Source organism: Pygocentrus nattereri, chromosome 19, assembly GCF_015220715.1.
Source record: "Pygocentrus nattereri isolate fPygNat1 chromosome 19, fPygNat1.pri, whole genome shotgun sequence".
Taxonomy (NCBI): Eukaryota; Metazoa; Chordata; class Actinopteri; order Characiformes; family Serrasalmidae; genus Pygocentrus; species Pygocentrus nattereri.
Window position 1 is genome coordinate 6,914,989 of NC_051229.1, and position 15,000 is coordinate 6,929,988.

The 15,000-nt window shown below is 43.6% G+C and overlaps 1 protein-coding gene across 3 annotated transcripts in view; it reads left to right on the forward strand.

Annotated features, from left to right (window-relative positions):
• The window catches only part of tnk2b (tyrosine kinase, non-receptor, 2b), a 141,837-nt gene that overhangs the window by 47,294 nt on the left and 79,543 nt on the right, over nt 1-15,000 (forward strand). For 2 of the 3 annotated variants that reach the window (XM_017702471.2, XM_017702473.2), the window contains exon 1: nt 14,849-15,000. This exon is cut by the window's right edge and continues 775 nt beyond it. The exons of the other annotated variant lie outside the window; for it this stretch is intronic. The gene's annotated coding sequence lies outside the window, so the exon portion shown is untranslated. Of the gene's footprint in view, nt 1-14,848 lie in introns of those variants that run through there. 3 annotated transcript variants of the gene reach the window in all.

Consider the following 15,000-nt stretch of genomic DNA (forward strand, 5'->3'; position numbering starts at 1 on the left):
TGTATATGTGTGTTGTGTGTGTGTGTGTGTGTGTGTGTGTGTGTGTGTGTGTGTGTGTGTGTGTTTGTGTATGTATATGTGCAACCCCATTACCAAAAATGTTGGGATGCTGTGCAAAATGTAATGGTGTGCAAATCATCCTGTATGTAATTGAACCCTATATGTAATTCAAAATAGTACAAACATATTAAATGTTGAAACTGAGACATTTTATTGTTTTTTTTTTTGTTAGTTTTTTTTTTAATATATGCTCGTTTTGAATTCGATGCCAACAACACATTCCAAAAATGTTGGGACGGGGCAACAAAAGGCTGGTACAGTTGTATAACGCTAAAAAACACCTGGTGGTCAATTGGCAACAGGTCAGTAACATGATTGGGTATAAAAGCATCTCAGAGAGTCTTTCAGAAGTAGCGGTGAGGAGGGTTCACCACTCTGCGAAAGACTGGACCATCAAATAGTGCAACAATTCAAGAAGAACGTTTCTCAGCATAAAATAACAAAGACCTTCTGCTTTTCATCATTTACGGTACATAACATCATTGAAGGTTTCCATTTCGGCTGAAACAAAGTTTTCAGATATTTTCATTTCCCCCGGTGTCCTGTTTTTTCTCTATGTTCCACTTTTGGGTAAATAGTTGCTAAAGTAAATTTGGGTATTTAATGCATTTTTAAAAATGATACCTAATTACTATTAAATACTTAATTACCAATTACGAATATACTAAAATAGTCGTGTCATGATTTGTGATTTCATTCATTTTTATTGAACCGCTGTATAGTTGCTGACCGGTGTTAAGATTCCCTGCTCAGAACAGATCAGTGGCCTTTTGTCCAGACGTCAGTGTGTTTTCCATTAGACTCCAGGCCTGTATTGCATCTGTTGTAACTGGGGTGTCTCATGGTCCTGCGCCAACTCATAGATCTGTTAATATTTGACTTAACGTACCATCTTTATGCTGTATTTGCACCGTGCATTGCAATGTGTTCAGATACTTGCAGTGTTTATCTCTTCGCATTCCACTTGAGGGATGTTTGTTAATTGAGGAATATATTCATTGATTTTGCTGTGGCTGAAGGGATCGTTATAGAGATCTTTAGGAAAGAAATTAGGGGCCACCAGTGTTTGGCTTCATTTTCTTTAAGTACTTGTGGAATAAAAATCAGTGCATGTTTATTAGACATGGATTAGTTCAGGTTTTACAACACTGCTCATCTGTGCTGTACTCAATACCAAACTGTTCATATGTGTAATAATAATAATAATTGCGTGTAAGAACTCAGAGGTGCGATAATTTGAACGTCCCTATACTAGATGTTTAATATTTATTATGTCACCGCCACTTTACTGTATTCATAAGAACTTAAATCTCGTGTACATATCGCAAATTTCTCTTGATCTCTTTTTCTTAATTATTAAAGTGTTTATTCTTTTACATAAATGGTTGCAACTGTAACAACTGCAGTTTCCCTCTGGGATCAATAAAGGATTCTGATTCTGATTCTCACAGTAGTTTCATTTTATAGTACATTTGTAGTTCTACAGTTACAGACTGTAGTCCATCTGTTTCTCTGCATACCTTGTTGGCCCCCTTTTACCCTGTTCTTCAGTGGTCAGGACCCCCATGGACCCTCACAGAGCAGGGACTGTTTGGATGGTGGGTCATTCTCAGCACTGCGGTAACACTGACGTGGTGGTGGTGTGTTAGTATGTGTTGCGCTGGTCTGAGTGGATCAGACTCAGCAGTGCTGCTGGAGTTTTTAAACACCTCAGTGTCGCTGCTGGACTGAGAACAGTCCACCAACCAAAAAATATCCAGCCAGCAGCGTCCTGTGACCACTGATGAAGGACTAGAGGATGAACAACACAAACTGTGGAGCAGCAGATGAGCTGCCGTCTCTGACTTTACATGTAGTAGGCGGACTGACAAGGTAGGAGTGTCTAATAGAGTGGACAGTGAGTGGATGTGTGTTTGTAGAACTACTAAGTGCACCTATACAGTAAGTGGAGCTGATCAAATGGAAAATAAGTGTAGAAACAAGGTCATAATGTTACGCCTGATCTGTGTACAGAGCTTGATTTATTTTTATGTACAGTACTGTGTTAAAGTCTTAGGCACCCAAGACACATTTTCAAAATGTATTTATTTGTGTAGTTTGTGTTTATTTGCTGAGAGAACTGTTAATATTTGAATAAACATAATATATAGAATATGAATTAATGAAGATTATATATATATATATATATATATATATATATATATATATATATATATATATATATATATATATATATATATATATAAATAGGGATTTTCTGGATGTTAGTTTGTTTGTTTACCCATTTCCAAGCCTCTCCTGGAGGAAGTCCAGTATTATATGTAGTTAAAAAGCAGCTCCTGGTTTGACCAATCAGTGCTCAGTAAATTGAGCTCGTGATGTCATTGATGATATTAACGAGTCTCTGTGGCGGCTGTGAAGGTGTGAAGGAAAAATATGGACCCGAGAAATTCTTGTTACTCTTTATTGTGTTTATGTTTATTTGAATTATGAATGCGACTTTATTCTAATGTATATTGTGATAAACTCATTTATTTTTTACATTTACAAATTTGCTTAGATGTCTGAAACTTTCGCACAGTACTGTAACATTAACACACTTTTTTATTTAGAAAATACTCTCTGGAGTTTCAATTTTGTTTTTAAACATGTATTTGTTTACACTTTTTTTGTAATTTAAACTCGATATATGCAATGGAAATATATTAAACATGGCATATATTAAATACAAATATTTCTCACTTTCCCCTCTTGCTGTGTGTGTTTGTTTCTTAGGTTTTTGTTCTGGTGAGTTTGCTGAATAAACTATAACTGACACTGTGGTGGGACAATCTTTCTTTAGTGGCCATCTGAACTTCTTCATTCGCTCCCCGCACTGCCTTTTTTCATAGTTCCAGTATAAATGTGATATCCAGAGTTTGACAGTGGTCATTATCAGCGTTATGGAAGATTGGATATCATCTCTCCTCACAGCCGCAGTTATGGTTTCTTCTTCAGATGGATTTTCAGTCTGAGTGGAGATTAGGAGTGGAATATGAATGTGAACACATGCAGGCCTGAAGAGGATGTGATTACCAAGTGAGGATGAAGGCCAAGTTTTCCCTCAGATTTTAATCAGCTTGAGCTTCTGTGTATTTTGGATGGTATTTAATACAGAAATTGAATTGTGTAGCATAACATTTAGCTGAGTGTGAGCTCAGAGGCTGTTTGAGATGCTTTGTATCTGCTTTGAATTCATACAGCTCCATTTTTTGTTTTTTGCAGTTTCTACCTATTGCCCTTTACATTGTGTGTAAATTTCATGATGAATGGACCAAAAGAAACGGCCTAAAATTACTTGGAAAAAAAGTTTTTTTTGGCTAAAAAAAGTATTCGCTCGTCTTTCACACGCATATGAAATTGAGTGATATCACATTCTTAATCCATAGGGTTTAATATGATGTCGGCCCACCCTTTGCAGCTACAACAGCTTCAACTCTTCTGGGAAGGCTTTCCACAAGGGTTAGGAGTGTGTTTATGGGAATTTTTGACCGTTCTTCCAGAAGCACATTTGTGAGGTCAGACGCTGATAATGGACGAGAAGGCCTGGCTCACAGTCTCCGCTCTAATTCATCCCAAAGGTGTTCTATCGGGTTGAGGTCAGGACTCTGTGCAGTTCATTTTACATGGCTGACCACTTCGTGGCTGAGTTGCTGTCGTTCCCAATCGCTTCCACTTTGTTATAATCCCACTGACCGTTGACTGTGGAATATTTAGTAGTGAGGAAATTTCACGGCTGGAATTGTTGCACAGGTGGCGTCCTATCAGCAAACACCCACAAAGGTTTTTATGACACCCCATTCAAAATCCATTGGCATTAATATGGAGTTTGTCCCTGTTTGCAGCTACAACAGCTTCCGCTCTTCTGGGAACCTTTCTGCATGATTTTGTGTGTGTCTGTGTGAATTTTTGCCCGTTCATCCAGAAGAGTGATGTTGACGAGAGGGTGTGGCTCACAGTCTCTGTTCTGGTTCATCCTAAAGATGTTCGATGGGGTTGAGGTCGGGGCTGTTAGTTCTTCCACACCAGCCTCACCCAGTCATGCCTTTATGGACTTGCTTTGTGCACTCAGACACCGTCTGAGTCTGCGCACACTCAAGAGCACAAATGTGAGAACAGTTCCATTGTTTAAGAACACGTCATGAATCTGACGTAGACCTTTTCTTAGGACCTTCCTCAAGAACGCATTTAAGAACAAACTTAGAAGATGTTGGTGAATAAGGCCTATTGAGTAGTTAAAGTTCTTTAAGTTTGTAAAAAAAAAACATTTTCCTTTATTTATTAGCACTTTTAATGCCGGTGGCAGCTCAAAGCTCTCCACAGACAGATGATACTGCTTAACAGAAATGCAAGAAATTATGAGTACCAATTTAAAATCATAAATTTGGCTAATATTTCTGATCATTTTGTTTGTGTGTGAACGAGTTTAACTTGGAAAAACAAAATCTACATTTTCTTCCCCTAGGTTGTTTAATAGTCTGTGTGCTGCACTTCCAGATGGCCTAAATGAAAAACAGTTCACTTTAAAGTCTAATAGTTATGAAAAAATATCGAATCAGATTGAGAATGGAAACTTTCAATATATTTTTCATTGTTGTGAAAGAAAAAGTTGCATCATGCCATCTCTATTTGTGTGACTGAACTATTTCTTCAAAGGGGAATTCATACCTAAATAAATGGTTCACATGTTTAAAATGTAAACAATCACCGTGCTTTGGTGTGAAACGCTCAGAATTGTTCACAGTGGTGGTGATAGGAACCAGACGTCTGAGGAGTTTAACACCTCTAAGAGTTCCCTAGTAGACATTGTTTATGATAGTTATAAGACGATAACACTTCGGTAAAGTCCGTTCATGACAAAGAGGTACATGCAGGTCTTTGTGACCCCCCCTGTTTTTCACTGTTGTACCATCATCACCATTACATATAACAGGGGTCGGCAACTCAGATGTTAAGAAGAGCCATTTAGCCAAGTTTCAACAAAAATCTACCAACCTTGGGAGCCACATTTCATATTCATTTTATTAAAATAACTTTTCACCCTCTTGGCTGTAAATGTGTCTCAGTATGTGCTGATGTCCTAATATAGACTAAAATATAATATAAATGAAAACACAGGCTTACTTTGCTCTGCTTTGAGCTTTAGCTCAGCTATAGCTGCTTTTCTCACATCTCCAGCAGGAAACTTTTCCCCAGAAGTGGAACAGTTTCTTGTTAAAACGCTTCGTAACGTTCGACTTTTTTACGAGACTGGAGTCAGCATCTCGCTCATCAAGCTTCTTACGTAGTGCCTGAGGTGCTGGGATGTAGCTAGCTACTGTTGCACCATTTAAGGTGGAACGTGAAAATTCAACAAGACTTCAGCTTCTCCACTTTTTTAGTGTTAATTTTACTGTTGCAGATTAAACGTATCAGGAAACCAGCTGACGTGATTATACACGCAAATAAATCCATTCATCTCCAAGTTACGGATGTTCATCTTAAATCCTCTGTTTGCCTTTTTGTTAGGTGCTAGCCAGTCGAGATTTTTGTTGTCTGAGTTGCTATGGTTACCATCAGTCTGCCTGCCAAACATCAGTTAAAGGTTGAATCAGCAGTTCTAAATGAACTCCAGCGTTTAAGACCATTTACTGTGTTGAAGGATCAGCAGAGCTTTATTTTACTGTAAAGCAGGATTATTTTATTATAACCTAAAAATCTGATTCCGCTGTGGAGCCGCAACAGGGTAGTAATAGAGCCACATGTGGCTCTGGAGCTGCTTGTTGGCAACCCCTGACATATAAAAACTCACGTGTGGGTTCACTGGTGGTCTTGCATAGGAAATAAAATGGCTATATCTGTGAGGTAGACATTGTGACTCCTGGTTCCTGTCAGCACCACTGTGAAGAAATCTGAGTCTCTACATCGAATCGTTTCACACTGAATGACTGTTTACATCTCAGTGATTGAATTATGCAGAAATTTGGGGAAATCAGTTTTATATTGGGCTGTACTGTCACGATTGGCTTCTCCCTCTCCTCCATGTGCTCTTTGTTTACTTTTTATCATCCACGTGCTTTGTTTTTGGTTCCCAGTCCGGCCCCTTGTTTTGTGACTCCACCCCTGATTGTTCCCACCTGTGTTTTAACCTGTGTCCTGTCTTCCCTTGTTGGCCCTGTTGTATTTCAGCCCTGTGTTTTCCCCTGTGTGGTGGCAGGTCTTTGTTTGGATGTATGTTTGATTATGTCTTTGTGCTGTTTGTTTGATTTGTTTGACATGCTGTCTGTATGTTTAAATGCTCGATCTGTTCTAAGTGTATTGTTTAAACTCTGTGTTCGTCATGTCGTCATGTCCCACTATCCCTCTTTGTTGGCTATATGAGCTTGGACTGTTCTGACCATGACCCGCATCATCGCTCCTCGTTACACGTACTGCTCGTCTGAATGTTTTAGCACTGCTTTAGTTCCGTTTAGTGAAGTGCAGAGATGTGTCAGCGCTCTGTAAGATCCACCTCATCCTCCCGAGTGTTGCTCATACATTATATATACACTGTACAGTTTTTCTACAAGCTGATATGATATGATCTGATCTGCTGTTTGGGTCGGTTTCAACTCTGCTTTAAGTGAAGTGGATGGAACGTAGGCCCAGAGCCAAAGCCTACCTACACAAACAGCCTTCTCCTCTAAATCCTGAGTGGCTGATTGTCCTGGGACCTCAGAGCTACGTGTGGGTGTATATGAAGAGTATATGCATGAACATGGAAGGCCAGGTTCAGCCTCGGCTCCTGACCGGCTCTGGAAAGCTGCTTATTGCACTTTATGTTACCGCTGGAGAAACGTATTTGATGTTGAACAGAAAGTGATCCTACATATTTCTTTAAGTACTCAGCTCATTGTACAGGCTCTAAATCCATTTGCCATACCTGCGATCCGCTCCGGTCTGCGAGTGGTCGTGTGGGATATCGTATAGCTCCTACTGCAGTAACAGGCTCATGTGATTTGAGAGGGCTTGTCCGTGTAGGTGGAACAGAACGTGCTTGTTCTGTATTTTATTTTATTCTCATAAACAACATTCACAGTTTATTTGTCCCTCCATGTGGGTGTCGTACAGGCTTTAGCTTGAAAATGAACTTCAGATTTAAAATGAACATTTTGGGGAAACAGACAATTGACTACTAAAGCTCTCTGACCAAAACACACAGTCTACAGGATTTAGATTAGATGGATGGATGGATAGATGGATAGGCAGAAAGGAAAAGTCAGACAGAAAGGGGAAAAGGCAAAAAAGAACAAACAAAGAAAGGCAGTCTGACAGAATGAAAGACGAAATGAATCAGGCAAGAAAGATGAAAATGACAGACAGACAGACAGACAGACAGACATGGGCAAAGAAAAGTACAGAAAGAAAGACGAAAAAGGAGAGAAAGGAAGAAAAAGGCAAAGAGGGAGGGAATGTCATGCAGGAAGAAAGATAAAAGAGAAAGAAAAAGACAAAGAAAGAAAGCGAAAAAGAAAAATGGTCCGTCTGCACTAAAGGACAGAAAAGACGCAAAAAGACACATGAAACAAGGACAGAATGAGAGAGAATTTCAGTCAGATAAAGAATGAGACGGAAAAGAATAAAAGACCAAATATACAAAGGGAAGAAAAAAGAAAACGTCAAACAACAAAATATAGAGAGAAAAAGAAAGTCAAGCAGATGAAAAGAAAGAAAGAAAGAGAGGGAAAGAGTCATACAGAAGCAATGAAACAAAGAAAAAGTCAGACAGAAATGTAGGAAGATGAAAAGAATGAAAGAGAGAGAGAGTAAAGAATAAAAAGAAAAAAAGACAGTCATATATAACCAAGACAGGCAATGGAAAAGAGAAAAAAGCAAGGCAAGCAGAAAGATGGACAGAAAAGAAAAGACAGAAAGAAGGACAGGCAGAAAAAGACAAGAAAAGGAAAAAAAGAAAAAAGGCCGCAAGAATGACGAAAAGAAAGAAAAGGTCGCTCAGGCAGAACAAAAAAAAAATCATATCAGATTCATATCAGGTCAAAATACAGAATCTGATTTGAAATCATCTTCAGAGGTGGCTTAAATCTGATTAGAAAAAAAGCTGAGTCGTCTTTTTTCTGTTCAGACTGTAGAGCAGGCTCTTTAATTCAAATTCAGGAAGGTAGAGAAAAGGTCCTCAAGCAAAGGTCCGGAACATCATAATGTCTATCAGACGTAGATCAAGTTCCATGTACTGTTTACTGAAGTAGCCTAGCAGGTGTATCAACATCTCATACAGTCAACAACTGAATATCAAATCGAATAAATCTAATAGAGCAAAATAACTTCCCTCTGGCTCACTTTCTTCTCTGACTGCTGTGCCTCGCCTCGTCCCTCCCGTGTGTGCGCCACTCACTCGAGTCTCAGAGCTCATCGTAATGCACAGATATCTGATTGGCTGAGTAGCGTCACGTGTGATTTTTACAACACATGCGATTGGTCTGTGAGTCTCCCGGGTCACTACAGCTACTGTAAATGCTAGAAGAGTTATGTTGATGTAAACAGGACCACCCCGTCTAAATGAATTAATTCTCCACACTTCATCGGTTGTACGTCCAGGTCCGCATAGGACAGCGTCTGGGTCTAGGCTCGGACTGCGGTCCACCTATTAGTGACCTGTAGTGCTGTAGACAATTTGTCCTGCTCGCATTTTACTCTGTAAAATCAGATTTAAGCCCACCCTAAACGGTCTGATATTCTATTAATATATCAAATTAGCAAGTGAAACGGTTAAATTCGAAATAAAATGAAATTGCGAAACAAATATATTTTAAAAAAAGCTATTCTGAGCCGAGGGACCGCCAGGCTGATGTCGGCCTGGAGAGTGGGTTAAATCGCTTCCAGTGAACTTTGTATTGGAGTAGGTGTGAAATACTGGAGTCAGCACTGCTGGACGTTTTTAAAAACATGCCTTTTGTGCCAGTATTTGTGTGCCTGTTTGTCTGTCCATTTCTTTGTCCATCTTTGTTTGTACGAGTGTGGAGAATATCCTCTGACAGTAGGATGCCGGGAGGGGGAGTGGGATTTAATGACACTGCTGCTGATGCTTCAGCCATCTGCTCAGAGAGGGAGGGGTGATGATGGACAGGATAGAGAAAACGGGTTTGATTTAGCATTTCTGACCCTTAGAAGGCCACAGTTATTACCCCTTTGCTGTACATTCAAGTTGCATATTACATAATTAATTACTAGAGCTGTCGAACAAATAAAGTAGTCAATGAAGCAATGAACGGCGAGAGGCCGTGAGTCACTGCGATTTCATGTTCTTAGGCACGATGCGAAGTGCGGTAGTGCGCAGCCTCTCATGGCTTATTTGGAAAACCGCAGACAACATAATATATGATGAAGTATATGAAAATAATTTAAGTTCTTATTAACAATAATCGACATAAACAAGTAATCCACCAAGAAATGTAGTTCCTTTAGAGTATGGTACCGTTGCCAAGCAACCATGACACGCCGGTTGAGGAAAACGTACCTTTTTGTTGTTCAACAATGAACAAATGATCACACAGCGCTGTTTGATGCAACCTTTTGTTGTATAAGTGCTTTTTGTCAAAGATTATTCCATTAACAGCACAAGGGTTTGTTTTGTGCTGTGCCCCAGTAATTCAGAGCTCAGTTGTTGTTAGGCGGTCTTTCACCCTACAGACAGATTTTTCCCTTTTAAAAGCAGTGCAGTTGTTATATCTCTCTGATCTATATAAAATAAGCTTCATCCGAATGTATTTATTACTCTCAGCTTTGTCAGAAACGTGCTGATCGTGATTTCCACACAGCGTATAGTTTCATCAGTGATGTCCAGCATCGTATCCGGCCAGTGGATCAGCCCTTCCTTGATTGAACAGCTCTTCTGCTGTTGTTGTAATGAAGAAAAGGACCAGAACACATTGAAACTGCATTAAACTGATGACACAGTGGTCATTGTAATTCATTAAGAGAGAAAATATTCACATTTGCGGGTTTCTTTGGTCTAGTAGTATAAAAACAAATAATCTGTGGCCACGCTTTGTTAATGTGTGGGAACAAGATCCTAATGCATCACTTAGTAAGGGAATGAGATAATGAAGTCATGGCCACCACTTAGTAAAGTGTGGGAACGAGATCATGCCTTACTAAGTTGTGGCCATGCATTAGAATCTTGTTCCCACATAGGGAGAGCGTGAGGGAGAGCGTGAGGGAGAGCGTGTGAGGGAGGGAGAGCGTGTGAGGGAGGGAGAGCGTGAGGGAGAGCGTGTGAGGGAGGGAGAGCGTGAGGGAGAGCGTGAGGGAGAGCGTGAGGGAGAGCGTGAGGGAGAGCGTGTGAGGGAGGGAGAGTGTGTGTGAGGGAGAGAGCGTGTGTGAGGGAGAGCGTGTGTGAGGGAGAGCGTGAGGGAGAGCGTGAGGGAGAGCGTGAGGGAGAGCGTGAGGGAGCGTGTGTGAGGGAGCGTGTGTGAGGGAGCGTGTGAGAGAGCGTGTGTGAGAGAGCGTGTGTGAGAGAGCGTGTGTGAGGGAGAGTGTGTGTGAGAGAGTGTGTGTGAGAGAGTGTGTGTGAGGGAGAGTGTGTGTGAGGGAGAGTGTGAGAGAGCGTGTGTGAGGGAGAGTGTGAGAGAGCGTGTGTGAGGGAGAGCGCGTGTGAGGGAGCGCGTGAGGGAGAGCGTGAGGGAGAGCGTGAGGGAGAGCGTGTGAGGGAGGGAGAGTGTGTGTGAGGGAGAGAGCGTGTGTGAGGGAGAGCGTGTGTGAGGGAGAGCGTGAGGGAGAGCGTGAGGGAGAGCGTGAGGGAGCGTGTGTGAGGGAGCGTGTGTGAGGGAGCGTGTGAGAGAGCGTGTGTGAGAGAGCGTGTGTGAGGGAGAGTGTGTGTGAGAGAGTGTGTGTGAGAGAGTGTGTGTGAGGGAGAGTGTGTGTGAGGGAGAGTGTGAGAGAGCGTGTGTGAGGGAGAGTGTGAGAGAGCGTGTGTGAGGGAGAGTGTGAGAGAGCGTGTGTGAGGGAGCGCGCGTGTGAGGGAGCGCGTGTGAGGGAGCGCGTGTGAGGGAGCGTGTGTGTGAGGGAGCGTGTGTGTGAGGGAGCGTGTGAGAGAGCGTGTGAGGGAGAGTGTGTGTGAGGGAGAGTGTGTGTGAGGGAGCGTGTGTGTGAGGGAGCGTGTGTGTGAGGGAGAGCGTGAGGGAGAGCGTGAGGGAGAGCGTGAGGGAGAGCGTGTGAGGGAGGGAGAGCGTGTGAGGGAGGGAGAGTGTGTGTGAGGGAGAGAGCGTGTGTGAGGGAGAGCGTGAGGGAGAGCGTGAGGGAGAGCGTGAGGGAGCGTGTGTGAGGGAGCGTGTGTGAGGGAGCGTGTGAGAGAGAGCGTGTGAGAGAGCGTGTGAGAGAGCGTGTGTGAGAGAGCGTGTGTGAGGGAGAGTGTGTGTGAGAGAGTGTGTGTGAGAGAGTGTGTGTGAGGGAGAGTGTGAGAGAGCGTGTGTGAGGGAGAGTGTGAGAGAGCGTGTGTGAGGGAGAGCGCGTGTGAGGGAGCGCGTGTGAGGGAGAGCGCGTGTGAGGGAGCGCGTGTGAGGGAGCGCGTGTGTGAGGGAGCGTGTGTGTGAGGGAGCGTGTGTGTGAGGGAGAGTGTGTGTGAGGGAGAGTGTGTGAGGGAGAGTGTGAGAGAGCGTGTGTGAGGGAGAGCGCGTGTGAGGGAGCGCGTGTGAGGGAGCGTGTGTGTGAGGGAGCGTGTGTGTGAGGGAGAGTGTGAGAGAGCGTGTGTGAGGGAGCGCGTGTGAGGGAGCGCGTGTGTGAGGGAGCGTGTGTGTGAGGGAGCGTGTGTGTGAGGGAGAGTGTGTGTGAGGGAGAGTGTGTGTGAGGGAGAGTGTGTGAGGGAGAGTGTGAGAGAGCGTGTGTGAGGGAGAGCGCGTGTGAGGGAGCGCGTGTGAGGGAGCGCGTGTGTGAGGGAGCGTGTGTGTGAGGGAGCGTGTGTGTGAGGGAGCGTGTGTGTGAGGGAGAGTGTGTGTGAGGGAGAGCGTGTGAGGGAGAGCGTGTGAGGGAGAGCGTGTGAGGGAGAGAGCGTGAGGGAGCGTGTGTGAGGGAGCGTGTGTGAGGGAGAGCGTGAGGGAGAGTGTGTGTGAGGGAGCGTGTGTGTGAGGGAGCGTGTGTGTGAGGGAGAGTGTGTGTGAGGGAGCGTGTGTGAGGGAGCGTGTGTGAGGGAGAGCGTGTGAGGGAGAGCGTGTGAGGGAGCGCGTGTGAGGGAGAGCGTGAGGGAGAGTGTGTGTGAGGGAGAGTGTGAGAGAGCGTGTGTGTGAGGGAGCGTGTGTGTGAGGGAGCGTGTGTGTGAGGGAGCGTGTGTGAGGGAGAGCGTGTGAGGGAGAGCGTGTGAGGGAGAGCGTGAGGGAGCGTGTGTGAGGGAGCGTGTGTGAGGGAGAGCGTGAGGGAGAGTGTGTGTGAGGGAGCGTGTGTGTGAGGGAGAGCGTGTGAGGGAGAGCGTGTGTGAGGGAGAGCGTGAGGGAGCGTGTGTGAGGGAGAGCGTGTGAGGGAGAGCGTGTGAGGGAGAGCGTGCTCTATGTGTTGTCCGGGAGTTTCTGAGTGTTCTCTTTAGTGTTATGTTCACACCTGGGTGGGTAAAACGGCTGGGCGTCTCTGCAGGACTACGGCGATAAATCTTCCGTGAATAAATGTCACACAGGTAGTTTAAACACACGACGGCAGAAATATTTACCTGGGCGAAAGCAACGCTGCCTGAACCGGTCAGAATGTTTCAGAAAGGTGCTTTTGGACTCTGAGGGCTCTAAATAAGCTTGCCACAATGAGCCTTTCTGAGTATAAACTCAATATAAGTAATTGGATTGGTTTTTCATAGGGTTTTTTAATGAATTAAAAATTTTAACCAGGGCTATTATCCCAAAAATAAGACCACAACTTAATGCTCTAATATCAAAAAGTCAGAATCATATCTATGTAATATAACATATTATAAACTACAAGTAAACAAGTGCTGTGAGAGAAGGGAGAGGGTTTAAATGGCCTTTTTTAATTCATTTTTTAGTGTATGTGTTTAAACAACAGTGTATTTTGTTATAGCGGCAGCACGGTGGGGCAGTGGGTAGCGCTGTCGCCTCACAGCAAGGAGGGCCTGGGTTTGATTCCCTGTTGATTCTCTGTGTGGAGTTTGCATGTTCTCCCCGTGTCTGCGTGGGTTTCCTCCGGGTTCTCCGGTTTCCTTCCACACTCCCACATGCAGTCAGGCCAATTGGACGTTACGTTGCTCCTAGGTGTGAGAGAGTGATTGTGTATGTCTGTCTGTCTGCCCTGCGATGGACTGGCGACCTGTCCACGGTGTATCCTGCCTTCCGCCCAATGACCGCTGGGATAGGCTCCTGTGTGTGTGTGTGTGTTTGTGTGTGTGTTGTTATAGCTGTATGAGTGCATGTCAGACTGCATTTATTAACTTGAGCTGAAAATCACATAATTTCCAGTTTTCAACACAGGTGGTTGGTGAGAGCAACTGAGTGTATGTATAATATACACTGTATACCACTCAGTTCGTACAGCTCATGGAACCGTGGCTCAGATACAGAAAGTTCTGTCGCTTGCCCCTTTAAAAACCCCCCTAAGACAGGTTAAAACATTCATTTTGTACAGCTGAATTAGACTTTTTGATTAGTGTAACCTTTACACATCTATTATCAGATTGTATCGTATCAGATCTATTTATGGACCTAATTCTGAAATTCAGAAACACTTTTTAAATAGTAATGTGCGTAGATGTCTCTTTGGGTGTTTGTTGCCTTGAGGCAACATTGTTCGACATTGGGAAGAAATGATAGAGAGCTGTGTTCCCTGATGTGGTGAGACTTGGCTGGTGACTGTGCGACAGTGGAATGGATTTAGCCAGTGTGGCTTCTAGGCAACAGACATATTTCTGCAAATTCTCATAACAAAAGGCTAATGATACTGAATGTTAAAGAGGTTTCCAAGAGGAGCCCACCAAGAGTTAGTATGGCCAAGTACATGCTTTTTATTGACCTACTCAGACTCTGTCCTTTATTGGTTATCCTGTCATTAAATATGTATAATGTTATTGCAAAGTGAGAAAAATGAGTTTGTTGCCCTGAGGCAACATTTTGGAATGGGGGTTAATAATAAGTAGTAGTAGTAGTAGTAGTAGTAGTAGTAGTAGTTATGGTAACAATAATAATAATAATGATGATAATAATCAGTAGTAGTAATTACAGTGATTATAGTTGTAGTGGTGGTGGTGATGATGATGATGATGATGAAGATAGTAATATTAATAAGACGTCAGTGACTGATATATCATACACTACTATTAACCAGACAGCAGAGTGATGATGTTTACTGACGCTGTAAAGGCAGAAGAGTGCAAAGCAGAGCAGATTGGCCTTTGTAATTAAGCCTGATCAGAGAGAGAGATCAGGAATCAAACCTCTCTCTCCCTCCCTCCCTCTCTTCAGCCGTGCATCCAGATGGCCCCTGCTCTCTCTCTCTCTCTCTCTCTCTCTCTCTCTCGCTCTCTCTCTCTGGATTAAATCCTCTTCATTAAGGATAGCTCCCCCCTGCCCCCCCACCCCTCTACCCATGACTTCATCTGATTGGTCGGCAACTCTTTTCTGATTGGTCCATTCTGCAGCCATGTCGTCTGGGGCAACCACTCACTGTATAAGCAGAAACTGGCAGCACAGCACAGGCTGGGGGAATAAAGACTAAAAAAAGGGGAAAGAAAGCAGAACAGAGAGAGAGAGAGAGAGAGAGAGAGAGAGAGTGGGGGGAAAAATGACAACAATAAGAGGGGATTAGCCTACGGCACTGGCTGAGCAGTCAGCGCTGCGTTTTGGGAGGGAGGAAAAAAAAGGAATAAACCTCCTATCATCACACGCACAGCTGTTTGGTTTGGATAGGGAGCGAGAGAAGAGAGAACGAGGGAAGAGA